The following is a 14,107-nucleotide window of genomic DNA, read 5'->3' on the forward strand; positions in this document are numbered from 1 at the left end:
CTTCATTCACCAATAGGTTTATGGATTTAACATTTACTCTGCATCCCCAGTACCTGCTGGCCTCTTCAACATATTACATCTTTCAAAAGACCACTCCTGTAAGGTGTTCTAGAAAATTAACTAGAACTCCCATTAAAAAAAAAAAAAAAGTAATCCTGGGTTCATTGGTTACAGTATTAACTAATAGTCTTGGATACCTAGTCTGAGGGAAGAAAAGAGAAGGATTCCCTAATTTTTCCCATCCCCTCATCCATTTTCACAAACACTTGGGTAAAGGGGAAAATTCTGCCACTGCCAAGGTCACAGTACTTGCAAATATATTTATTCAATTAATTTATGTGATAAAGTTGATCTCACACTTTTAGCACTATACTTGAATTTAAAAAATCACTGGGATTGGTGGGCAAGATGTCTTGTGTAAAAAGGACAGAAATAAAGTGAACAGAGAAACTAATACTCCTCTTCATAAATTTAACTATTGCTTTCTGATGTGGTATATAGTAATTCTGACATCATATAACCCATAACTGTTACACAACTTTAAATCCATGAAGCCTAAAATTCAGGTCAACCTCTAATGTGAGGTTTCATGAAATTTTCATTTTAGTGAATTTCAACAGGCCATTCTTTGTCTGTAAACCCAGAGTGAGCTCAGCACCACATCAGCTTCAACAAGCACTATAAATAATTAACTCCTAACACATTGTAGTCAAATACAAAATGCAGGCTATACGTAACTAAGCTATTTCCCTGGAAGAAATAGGCCAGAACCTTTACTGCTTTAAGCAACAACAAAAAATACCCGAAAATTACTCTACTCTAGAAAGAAAAGGGGGAAAGGGATGTATACGAAAACTATTTTATTTTTTAATGACCTCTACTTAATTAGAGAGATAGGTAAAACACAATGGAAAAAAGAATAAGTTCCAAACTCTGATTATGGGTTTCAGTCATCTCTCTACTATTAAGTTGCTCTGTCATCTTGGAAAATTTATTTTAACTCTCTGTGCTTACATCTTCCCATCAGTATAAGAGAGACATAGTAACACCTGGTTGCAACATAGAATTTTGGAGAAAACTAAATTAATCAGTCCACGTAGAACATTTAGAACAGTGCCTGGCATATAAGTGCTCAATTGCGTTTAACTATTAATATTAATAATGTTACGTGATGACATTCTACTTTAATTATACCAAGTAGTACTGATTTTATTTTATTTTTTTTCCCTTAATAAATGGTTTATTGATGCTACATTCTAATGAATGACAAAATAGTGTGATCTGTATTTCTAGACCTAATGGCCATCCTATAGAAAGCATCTTTGGAATAGAATAAAAAATTACAATTTTATCAAATCCCATAATCATAAAGCTGTCATCATGAGTCTAGGCACAGGTAGTGCAACATTTTCCTTGACCCCACAGGCTCCATTCCCTTTACCAACTATTTATAATATGCTTGGGTCACTCACACGAGAAAAACACTGTCAGCATCAATATTTAGCAGCATTTTCAAAATATATATTTTTTTGTCTTCATTATAAGCTAAACTATTCTTTCAGTCCAGTAATTCCATACGGTCTTATTTACTTCTATACATAAGATACAATCTTTTAACATTTATGGAGGTGAATATTTCCCAGTTTTTGAGAGTTCCCCAAAGACTCTTAGGGTTTTATTTTGCCACAATAAAAGAAAGGAGCGGTGTCAACTCATGAGAGTCAGACGAACAGTTTAAGTAGACCCTCCACGCAGTTCAGCTCCTGGTGCATAGAGAGACTGAACATCGTCCCCCAGCTCTCAGCTCTCAGCTCTCAGACAGGAATCTGAGAGGGATAAAAGCAGGAACAATATTACTTAATAGTCTAGGGAGGGAGAAAACAGATGTCTAATAAAAGTAGTAGAAGCCAAGTCCTTTCATTCTAGGATGTATGAAAAAGAGATTCAATGGAGCACGGATACAGAGAAGGCGTCATTCCTAATAGGAAAAAGTGAACTGTGGACAGTCACTCAAGGCCAGAGAAGCAATCACTGAGAGCTACTGTTTCAATCCCACTGTCACCAGGAGGGCACATGCCAGAGAAGCAGGGACAAAGGCAGCTAGAGCGCCTGGCATTCTCAGGCCTCCTGGTGCTATGTTTCAACAGCCTTTAGGGGCTGGGGAGAGCCAGGGAGCACCACCGTCATGTGTGAAAAAGCTATTATGGCAACAACCTGGCTGTGGAAAATCAACTAGAGCTTGGGTGATACACCGCTTGGAATCCAGCCTGTGTTGCTTCCTTTCTTATAAAGAACTTGAGACATGTGCAGGGACATCTTAAACACGTGTAGGTGGCCCCTCTTTTAGAAAGGCAGAGAAGAGCCTCGTCATTAACTCATTCTATTCATTAGTTTTCATGTCTGTTCACCATTTAAACTAGAAAAGACACTGCAAGCTATCTCAGCTAGCTGCTAACTGGGGCATGGCACCAACACTACACATACAGTTGAACAAATGACCATATCTTCCTGGTTCTTCCGCTGCGCAGGCTCAGTAGGCTTCTTTGGACTGAACAGGTGTGATCTTGTTCGAGAAAAGCGTGTAAACATAGGGCCAGATTTTGTTAGTCTCGGTTCCTGAAAACTGGTGGAGCACTCCTCGGCTCTTGTACAACTCGATGACAGGTTTTGCCACATCCTTGTACTGCCTTAGTCTGGCAGCAACTGCTTCAGGTTTGTCATCCTCCTGCTGGACCAGTGGCTCACCAGTGACGTCATCCATGCCATGTACATGAGGTGGGTTGAAGTCCAGGTTATATACCCTTCCACTGGGAGGGTGAATCCAACGTCGGCTGAGACGATCTTTGAGCGTTTCGAATGGAATGTTCAAAGTGATCACTAGATCCAGGTCACATAGTCTGTCCAAGGCTTCAGCCTGAACTAATGTTCGAGGAAAACCGTCAAGTAGCCAGTGCTCGCCGCGCCTGTTCTCCAACTCCAACAGCATGAGGCATGTGATCACATGATCGGGAACCAAATAGTACTGATTTTAATACTCCCTTGATCCCCACAATTATTGGGAGAGTAGATTATCAGCATCCTCAATTATTCAAAGCACAGTCCCAAAAACAGAAAGAAAAAAAGAGCCTTGTAGGCAATGAGGAAAAGCTATCCTGAAGCCCAAGTCTTAGCCCTATAGCAAGGGCCTGACAAGGGCCACTCTCTGGTCCTCCAGCCAGAGACAAAGGTTGAAATTTGATTTTCTCATCATTTTGGGTTCATTCATTTATTCACACATTCAACAAACTTTTATTGAGTACCTCCCTTGTGAAAGCCATTAAAGATAAAACAGAGCAAAAGATCAAATCCCTACCTTGTGAAGTTTCATTTTTACAAAGAGAGAAAACAATAGACAGGTCAAAAAAAATGAATGAATAACATTTATTTTTAGTGGAAAAGAAAATTAAGCTAGAACTGTGTGAATTTGCTGGCTAACTGAACCCTGCAAAAAAAAAAAAAAAATGTATGAAGCATCTACGACTGGCATAAAACTACAGAGTATACCAAACAGTAAAGAGAGTAAGTTCAGTTCAGTTCAGTTGCTCAGTCGTGTCTGACTCTTTGCGACCCCATGAATCGCAGCACGCCAGGCCTCCCTGTCCATCACCAACTCCCGGAGTTCACTCAAACTCACGTCCATCGAGTCAGTGATGCCATCCAGCCATCTCATCCTCTGTCGTCCCCTTCTCCTCCTGCCCCCAATCCCTTCCAGCATCAGAGTCTTTTCCAATGAGTCAACTCTTTGTAAGAGGTGGCCAAAGTACTGGAGTTTCAGCTTCAGCATCATTCCTTCCAAAGAAATCCCAGGGCTGAGCTCCTTCAGAATGGACTGGTTGGATCTCCTTGCAGTCCAAGGGACTCTCAAGAGTCTTCTCCAACACCACAGTTCAAAAGCATCAATTCTTCAGTGCTCAGCCTTCTTCACAGTCCAACTCTCACATCCATACATGACCACAGGAAAAACCATAGCCTTGACTAGACGGACCTTTGTTGGCAAAGTAATGTCTCTGCTTTTGAATATGTTATCTAGGTTGGTCATAACTTTCCTTCCAAGGAGTAAGCGTCTTTTAATTTCATGGCTGCAGTCACCATCTGCAGTGATTTTGGAGCCCAGAAAAATAAAGTCTGACACTGTTTCCACTGTTTTCCCATCTATTTCCCATGAAGTGGTGGGACCAGATGCCATGATCTTCGTTTTCTAAATGTTGAGTTTTAAGCCAACTTTTTCACTCTCCTCTTTCACTTTCATCAAGAGGCTTTTTAGTTCCTCTTCACTTTCTGCCATAAGGGTGGTGTCATCTGCATATCTGAGGTTATTGATATTTCTCCCGGCAATCTTGATTCCAGCTTGTGCTTCTTCCAGTCCAGCGTTTCTCATGATGTACTCTGCATATAAGTTAAATAAGCAGGGTGACAATATACAGCCTTGACGTACTCCTTTTCCTATTTGGAATCAGTCTCAAAAATGACAGAATGATCTCTGTTCGTTTCCAAGGCAAACCATTCAATATTACAGTAATCCAAGCCTATGCCCCAACCAGTAACGCTGAAGAAGCTGAAGTTGAACGGTTCTATGAAGACCTACAAGACCTTTTAGAATTAACACACAAAATAGATGTCCTTTTCATTATAGGGGACTGGCATGCAACAGGAGGAAGTCAAGAAACACCTCGAGTAACAGGCAAATTTGGCCTTGGAATACGGAATGAAGCAGGGCAAAGACTAATAGAGTTTTGCCAAGAAAATGCACTGGTCATAGCAAATACCCTCTTCCAACAACACAAGAGAAGACTCTACACATGGACATTACCAGATGGTCAACACTGAAATCAGATTGATTATGTTCTTTGCAGCCAAAGATGCAGAAGCTCTATAGTCAACAAAAACAAGACCGGGAGCTGACTGTGGCTCAGATCACGAACTCCTTATTACCAAGAGAGTAAGGTTTCCTTTCAAATTCTTTCTTATCTTTCCCTAAGGCATGTAACATGGCCATTACTCTTCAAGAACTTTAAGAGGAAAGATCAAATAATTCACATATGAAGGAATTCAACCTGGTATTAATGACACTTCATGTACATGTACAATTTGTCCCCCAAGTATGTGATATAACTAGTAAATGCTCATGGGGCATCAGGAAGTGACAGTAATATTTATAAAATATTGTACATTTTCCAAAACATTTTCACTTCCATCATCTCAAGTGAGACCCCAAAATAATATGAATTAAGTTTGAAAAATTCTGTCATCTCCAATGAGAAAACTGAATATCTGCAAGACAAAAGATTGGCTGAAGGAGATCTGAGGTAAGTCTTAAAGGATAAGAGGAAAAGAATAAATGTATGAAAAGCATTCATACATCCTAACTGGAAGGATGGTTATGGAGAAGCAAGAAAGGAAGAGGATATGAGAGGGAAGAAACAAAATGAAAACCAGAAGTTCTGCAGACATCTGTGTCTCTTTTGCTGTCTCACATATAGGATTATCCGTACCATCTTTCTAAATTCGATATATATGTGTTAGTATACTGTATTGGTGTTTTTCTTTCTGACTTACTTCATTCTGTTTAATAAGCTCCAGTTTCACCACCTCACTAGAACTAATTCAAATGTGTTCTTTTTAATTGCTGAGTAATATTCCATTGTGTATATGTACCACAGCTTCCTTATCCATTCATCTGCTGATGGACATCTAGGTTGCTTCCATGTCCTGGCTATTATAAACAGTGCTGTGATGAACATTGAGGTACATGTGTCTCTTTCAATTCTGGTTTCCTTGGTGTGTATGTCCAGCAGTGGGACTGCTGGGTCATATACCGGTTCTAGTTCCAGTTTTTTAAGGAATCTCCACATTGTTCTCCATACTGGCTGTACTAGTTTGCATTCCCACCAACAGTGTAAGAGGGTTCCCTTTTCTCCACACCCTCTCCAGCATTTATTGTTTGTAGATTTTTGGATAGCAGCCATTCTGACCTGCCTGAGATGATACCTCATTGTGGTTTTGATTTGCATTTCTCTGATAATGAGTGATGTTGAGCATCTTTTCATGTGTTTCTTAGCCATCTGTATGTCTTCTTTGGAGAAATGTCTGTCTAGTTCTTTTGCCCATTTTTTGATTGAGTCGTATATTTTTCTGGAATTGAGGTGCAGGAGTTGCTTGCATATTTTTGAGATTAATTCTTTGTCAATTGCTTCGTTTGCTATTATTTTCTCCCATTCTGAAGGCTGTCTTTTCATTTGCTTATAGTTTCCTTTGTTGTGCAAAAGCTTGTAAGTTTAATTAGGCCCTGTTTGTTTATTTTTGCTTTTATTCCCATTACTCTGGGAGGTGGGTCATAGAGGATCCTGCTGTGATATATGTCAGACAGTGTTTTGCCTATGTTTTCCTCTAGGACTTTTATAGTTTCTGGTCTTACGTTTAGATCTTTAAGAAATATACTGTGTTCATGGATTGGATGAATCAGTATAGTGAAAATGAGTATACTACCCAAAGCAATCTATAGATTCAATGCAATTCCTATCAAGCTACCAACAGTATTTTTCACAGAACTAGAACAAATAACTTCACAATTTGTATGGAAATACAAAAACCTTGAATAGCCAAAGCAATCTTGAGAAAGAAGAATGGAACTGGAGGAATCAACCTGCCAGACTTCAGGCTATACTACAAAGCTACAGTCATCAAGACAGTATGGTACTGGCACAAAGACAGAAATATAGATCAATGGAACAAAATAGAAAGCCCAGAGATAAATCCATGCACCTATGGATACCTTATCTTTGACAAAGGAGGCAAGAATATACAATGGAGAAAAGACAATCTCTTTAACAAGTGGTGCTGGGAAAACTGGTCAACTACTTGTAAAAGAATGAAACTAGAACACTTTCTAACACCATATACAAAAATATATTTACATTTTGAATTCTAAAAGGAACCCAACCACAGCTCTTAAAGAATTGTTTCTATTTAAAAACAAAGTTAATTCCAACTTCCAAACCACCCACTTTAAAGGAACTTTTAGAGCCAGCACTTTCAAGCCAGTCACTGCATATAGTGTGATGTGAAACAAGGGAAAGAAGAGAAGATCAGAAGAAACTTGGGCAAAGAACATGAAGTAATTTACTTGGAACCTCACCAGTGAGCAGGGAGCCATTCCAGGATCTCAAGCAGAGGAAACAAAATATGAAATTTAAGCATGAGAAAGTTAATCTGAAAGCTTATGAAGGACTGATTTTAAGAGGAAGAAAACAGAGATGAGGAAAACAGTTAAAAGCTAACTGATTAGTTAAGACATCTAGCACTGAGTGTTAAGAATAGATTTCATTAAGAATAGAATTCAGTTCATGTAACAGCAATATTTCAAAGTAATAACACAGTCAATCAGGAATATTTCAAAGAAAAAGCCCCAAAACTTCGTGACATATTGAATATAGGGGATTAAAGTGAGGGAGCAAATTAAGACTCAATTCTGGATTTTTAATCTAACTGCAAACAGAATCCCAGAGGCATTGATGAGGCTGAGAAAAGCAATACTACTTTGGGTGTTTAAAATAAAAGCAATATATCTCAGTAACTCTGTCCCAAAGACTCTTGTGAAGGTAGGCCTGAGTTGCTGGTTATTATGAGGCCAGGGACAAAAGAAATACTCAAATGCAAGTTTCTGCTTGTAATGGTCTTAGAATTTATTAGTTACAATTGACTATGGCAATATATCTCTAAAAGGATCAGCTCAGTGTTTAAAAACCTCAGTTAGATGTTTTACTCTACATAACTTGGATTAGTGGAAAAGAAATAAAGTCAAAATGCTGAGATTACAATGAGGCTAATCATTGTAATCATTACCAAACCTGCTTTGGAAAACTTCATTTTTCCCTTATAATAAAAGTAGTGTATTTTTTAAGAGTTCATATCTCCATAATAAACAAGATCAAATATGATGTAGAAATCAATTTGCAAAGTTGCATATAAATTTTAAAAATTAAACTACTCTACAGTTAAAATTTTAGTTTATAACTACAGTATTTCAATGCAATGTTCTCTTATGGGAAAATCAGTGTTACACAAACAACAGGTAATGACTGCTTCATATTTTCTGTTGATATCTAAGAATTCTTCATTGGTATCTTGGTTTCATACCTATGCTTTTTGTAATAAGAAAGACAAATTTTCTTTGGACTGTCATCCATGAAAACCTTTAGTAGATGAAGCTAATGGTAAGGGAAACTGATGAGTAGTCACCATATTTATTAAAAAGATAGCTGGTCCTTTAAAGCTCCTTAGACAATCCACCCCACTGTGAGGGCTCTATGTCCCATTCCCAAATGACACAATTTAACATGATATAACACTCCCTGGGGGGGTTGTAGCGGGGGGGGGGGGACACTCTCCTCTTCTAATTATGATTAGGTCTGCAATAGGTTGCTCTCTCACATTAACAGACATCTGCTCAAACAACAATCAAAAACAAAATCACCTTTATTCCAGAGGTCGAGAGAGTTATAATTACTATACAAACTGCAAAACACCTTAGTATATACAACTTCATTTCCAAAAGCAGCAGATTTTGTTTAGAAGGTAAAGACAGCAGCAGTTGACAAATACATTAAACAAGTGTTTTTATTTAAAATATATTTGTTAATGAATCTGGAGGTCAATTTATTAAATTTCACCTAAACAGCAAACACTGAAAATATTCATTATGAAAAGATTTTTACAGACTGGAAATGCACCCTCATATTTTAACTTCTTAGACTGAAAAATAATAATGACTAACATCTTTGTTAACCCTTCAAATTTCTTCAAATACACCACATGCATACACATACACAACACATATACATATATTATACTTCAAACTCTATTTGTGTTTTACTGTATAAATGAGGAAAACAAAGTGGGGTGAATTATATTTATGACAAGAGACACTAAAGAAAATATAATGTGTCTGCAATATGCAGATATGTGAGAGGTCTGGGAACAGAAAACAGCAAGCCATTAGACCCTGCAAGGCAAGGTGTCACCTGAGATGAAGAAGTGCAAGTCGCTCAGTCATGTCTGACTTTTTGCAACCACATGGACTATACAATCCATGGAATTCTCCAGGCTAGAATACTGGAGTGGGGAGCTGTTCCCTTCTCCAGGGGATCTTTCGAATCCAGGGATCGAACCCAGGTCTCCTGCATTGCAGGCAGATTCTTTACCAGTTGAGCCACCAGGGTAGCCGGAGATGAAGAAAGTTTTCACCAAATTCTCAACTAAGACCCCACTCTAGTAGCTGTTCACAGTGCCTACTTGCTAAGAGAAAGAATACTCATTATTCATTGTTTATCATTCATAACCATAACCCAATGCTAGCTTACTCAGCAAGGAAGTGCTAATAAAATGATTAAGATCAGAAAAATCCCTCCTATACAGTCTACCAATAAATGATTTCAGGGCATTCAACAGAGAGCTTGGGGTGACTGAAGCTGCCCCTCATGTCCTCTTTTCAGGTGTTAAAGTACCAGTTCAGTTCAGTTCAGTTCAGTCACTCAGTCGTGTCTGACTCTGCAACACCATGAACTGCAGCATGCCAGGCCTCCCTGTCCATCACCAACTCTCAGAGCCTAACCAAACTCATGTCCATTTAGTCGGCAATGCCATCCAACCATCTCATTCTCTGTCATCCCCTTCTCCTGTCCTCAATCTTTACCACCTCCAGGGTCTTTTCAAATGAGTCAGCTCTTTGCATCAGGTGGCCAAAGTATTGGAGTTTCAGCTTCAACATCAGTCCTTCCAATGAACACCCGGGACTGATCTCCTTTAGAATGGACTGGTTGGATCTCCTTGTAGTCCAAGGGACTCTCAAGAGTCTTCTCCAACACCACAGTTCAAAAGCATCAATTCTTTGGCGCTCAGCTTTCTTTATAGTCCAACTCTCACATCCATACATGACTACTGGAAAAACCATAGCCTTGACTAGATGGATCTTTGTTGGCTAAGTAATGTCTCTGCTTTTTAACATGCTGTCTAGGTTGGCCATAACTTTCCTTCCAAGGAGTAAGCATCTTTTAATTTCATGACTGCAGTCAACATCTGCAGTGATTTTGGAGCCCCAAAAAATAAAGTCTCTCACTGTTTCCATTTTTCCCCATCCATTTGCCTTGAAGTGATGGGACCAGATGCCATGATCTTAGTTTTCTGAATGTTGAGCTTTAAGCCAACTTTTCACTTTCCTCTTTCACTTTCATCAAGAGGCTCTTTAGCTCTTCTTCGCTTTCTGCCATAAGAGTGGTGCCATCTGCATATCTGAGGTTACTGATATTTCTCCCGGCAATCTTGATTCCAACTTGTGTTTCTCCCAGTCCAGGGTTTCTTATGATGTACTCTGCATATAAGTTAATAAGCAGGGTGACAATATACAGCCTTGACGTACTCCTTTTCCTATTTGGAACCAGTCTGTTGTTCCATGTCCAGGTCTAACTGTTGCTTCCTGACCTGAATACAGGTTTCTCAAGAGGCAGGTCAGGTGGTCTGGTATTCCCACAAAAGTTTATTGTGATCCACACAGTCAAAGGCTTTGGCATAATCAATAAAGCAGAAATTGATGTTTTTCTGGAACTCTCTTGCTTTTTCCATGATCCAGTGGATGTCGGCAATTTGATCTCTTGTTCCTCTACCTTTTCTAAAAGCAGCTTGAACATCTGGAAGTTCATGGTTCACGTATTGCTGAAGCCTGGCTTGGAGAATTTTGAGCATTACTTTACTAGCGTGTGAAATGAGTGCAATTGTGCGGTAGTTTGAGCATTCTTTGGCATTGCCTTTCTTTGGGACTGGAATGAAAACTGACCTTTTCCACTGCTGTGGCCATTGCTGAGTTTTCCAAATTTGCTAGCATATTGAGTGCAGCACTTTCACAGCATCATCTTTTAGGATTTGAAATAGCTCAACTGGAATTCCATCACCTCCTCTAGCTTTGTTTGTAGTGATGCTTCCTAAGGCCCACTTCACTTCACATTCCAGGATGTCTGGCTCTAGGTGAGTGATCACACCAACGCAATTAACTGCATAATGAAGAGTCAGGAAATACAATTTTCCTCCAGGCTGCTGCCCTTTAGAAAAAGGCTCTTCTCCCCACAATTTTAGAAAATATGTTATGATCCACAACGTAATAATAGCCCACCTATAAATCTGGAAAAGGAGTAGACACAAATAGACAAAATTTTAAGTTTCAAAAGTTGTTAATTTTAAAGACTGAGTCCAACAGGACATTCAAGCTGTTGATTTAGTATTAAACCAATGGATATGCAGCCAGATAAGTAAGAGAAAATAATTAAGATTTGGTTTAACTGTTTTGAGATTAACTACAAATACTCTGTACTCCACAGGTACTTTCTTCCATTCCCATTGCCACAATAGCACTAAGTCAAATTCACATCAGACCAAATCTAGGCCATTTCTTTTTGTAAAGTTTTTAATGACTTTAGCATATTTTTTATGTATTTATTTTTATTTTTCGTCACACTACTTGGTCTGTGGGATCTTAGTACCCTAACTAGGGAGTAAACTCATGTCCTCTGCAATGGAAGCATCATGGAATCTTAACCACTGTACCACCAGGGAAGTCCTGGCCATCACTTCTTAAAAGACCTCTCCAATGCTTGTATTTTCCCTGAGACAATCCATCTACTCTCTCCCTGCAGCACTCTTTCAGTGACTATACTCCCAATCAAGTAAAACACATAATTAAAGGGCTACAAGAGAAGTGAAAAAAGGGGCAGGAGTGGGACCTGGTTTAGGCAGGGTGAGTAGACAGGCCTCTCACAGGCAGTGAGAATTAAACTGATTAAGCTGAGACCTGAACTTACCAGGCCATTGCACACTGCAGTGAAACGTGAGAACAGCATGGATTTGAGTGGTGTTTCTGGGGGTTCACGGTGGAGAAGGGAAGGTGGTTTTTAGTGGATTTCTTTATACTACCATAAACAAACACAAAGCTCTTTACAAAGTTCCTCCATGGAAGGGTAACTATCTGTTCCTCATGAAAATGCTTATAGCGTGCCGAGCATTGCTCATGCCATCCTTTCCACTTCCTGCACCTACTCCATCTTCAAGGTCTTAGGGTCACTTTCATCTTGAAGAACACAGAGACAGAAGGCAACATTCCTACTACTGAATTCTAGTGGTCTCCTGTATACCATTTGTATCATGGGTACTTCACAATGCCTCAGAATCTATAAATATTCATGTCTTGCCAGATTATAAACTCTTTGAGAACAAATTACTGTTTCTCTTACATGCTACATCCTCTATAAAATAATAATTTTTTTAAATTTTATTTTTAAAACTTTACATAATTGTATTAGTTTTGCCAAATTTTTCAAATACATGAATGGATAGAGTTGACTCCTACTAATGAGAAAATAAGAATATAAAATAATTAAACACTATGACTACATGTTGAATTTCCTTTAGATTTAGTTACAATAGCCATTCAAAAAAAGATTAATACTGTATATTATCAACTATATGTGGAATCTAAAAAATGAACTAAATTATTAAAACAAAACAAACTCACAGATATAGAGGACAAACTAGTGGTGATCAGTGGAGAGAGGGAATGGGGAATGGCAAGACATAGGTAGGGGGTTGAGACACAATACTATGTATAAAATAAATAAGCTTCAAGAATACAGCCACTGATTGAAACATGTATAATATTATATATGAAACGAATCGCCAGTCCAGGTTCCATGCATGATACTGGATGCTTGGGGCTGGTGCACTGGGATGACCCAGAGGGATGGTACAGGGAGGGAGGAGGGAGGGGGGTTCAGGATGGGGAACATGTGTATACCCGTGGCGGATTCATGTTGATGTATGGCAAAAGCAATACAATATTGTAAAGTAATTAACCTCCAATTAAAATAAATAAATTTATATTAAAAAATAATAAATAAAATAAAATGTTTGCTGAAGTATAAAAAAAAATGTAGTAAGATAAAGCTCGAAAAAGAATTGTAATATTATATATAACTACCAATAAATTGCTTTGGATATCCTAAAAGAAAAAAAAAGGAAACAAGAATACAGCCATTGTATTGTAATAACTTTAAGTGGTGTGTAACCTATAAAAATATTGAACCACTATGTTATATACCTAAAACTTTGTAAATCATCTATTACTTCAATTAAAAATAAAATAATAATTAATAAAATACCAATACCCAAGATTTTCATGGTATATAGAATGATCTGGAAGAACCAAAAACTTAAATGAATATGTAGTGTGTGGATAAGCAAATAGTTGTATTCAGTATCACGACCCTGCTTATTGATACCAAGCTTAATTTTCTTATCTTAATACCAAGTATTATTAAGATAAAAACTGTTTGGAAACTGTTCCCAAAAGGACTACCTACATTTTCATAGCACTATAGTCTCCAATATTTTTTGACAAAGAAAAGCATCCTTTTTACCTAGGTATTCTTTATCCAGGCACACACTATTAAGAAACAATAAAATTTCACAAAACAATAAACTGAAGACTTTTTATATGAGTCTCCATTCACTTTAAGTTGATCCCTGCCACTTATATCTCTTTTAGTTGGTCCCTCACTGAAATTCAGATGTTCTAACAATAAACTGATGCAAAGAGAAACTGCATGAACTAATAAAAGACTCAGAATTTCATAAAAGTCAATTAAAATGATTTTGAAGAACTCGAATCATATGCTAAACCACTGATAATGAAGGGTCTGGCAAAGTTAGAATAGTTGGTAACTGAAGGAGAAAATTTTAAGAGCAATTTGAATGTCATAAGATTAAAAAGAGGCCATGGGAAGGCTGATAGCAGCCTGGCACAGTTCTCATAATATGACTTTCATGATTGGGTCAGTCAGTCAGTTCAGTCACTCAGGTGTTCCAGAATCTTTGAGACACCATGGACTTCAGCACACCAAGCTTCCCTGTCCATCGCCAACTCCCAGAGCTTGCTCAAACTTATGTCCATTGAGTTGGTGATCTCATCCAACCATCTCATCCTCTGTTGTCCCCTTCTCCTCCCACCTTCAATCTTTCCCAGCATCAG

General features: G+C 38.2%; 1 protein-coding gene and 1 pseudogene across 2 annotated transcripts in view; both read right to left on the bottom strand.

Annotated features, from left to right (window-relative positions):
* HECW2 (HECT, C2 and WW domain containing E3 ubiquitin protein ligase 2) overlaps positions 1-14,107 on the bottom strand; it is a 449,303-nt gene that overhangs the window by 263,387 nt on the left and 171,809 nt on the right. The gene's annotated exons all lie outside the window — the stretch shown is intronic.
* Positions 1,329-14,107, bottom strand: part of LOC139185715 (adenylate kinase 4, mitochondrial pseudogene) — a 41,855-nt pseudogene continuing 29,076 nt past the window's right edge.

This window comes from Bos indicus, chromosome 2 (assembly GCF_029378745.1).
Source record: "Bos indicus isolate NIAB-ARS_2022 breed Sahiwal x Tharparkar chromosome 2, NIAB-ARS_B.indTharparkar_mat_pri_1.0, whole genome shotgun sequence".
Classification (NCBI taxonomy): Eukaryota; Metazoa; Chordata; class Mammalia; order Artiodactyla; family Bovidae; genus Bos; species Bos indicus.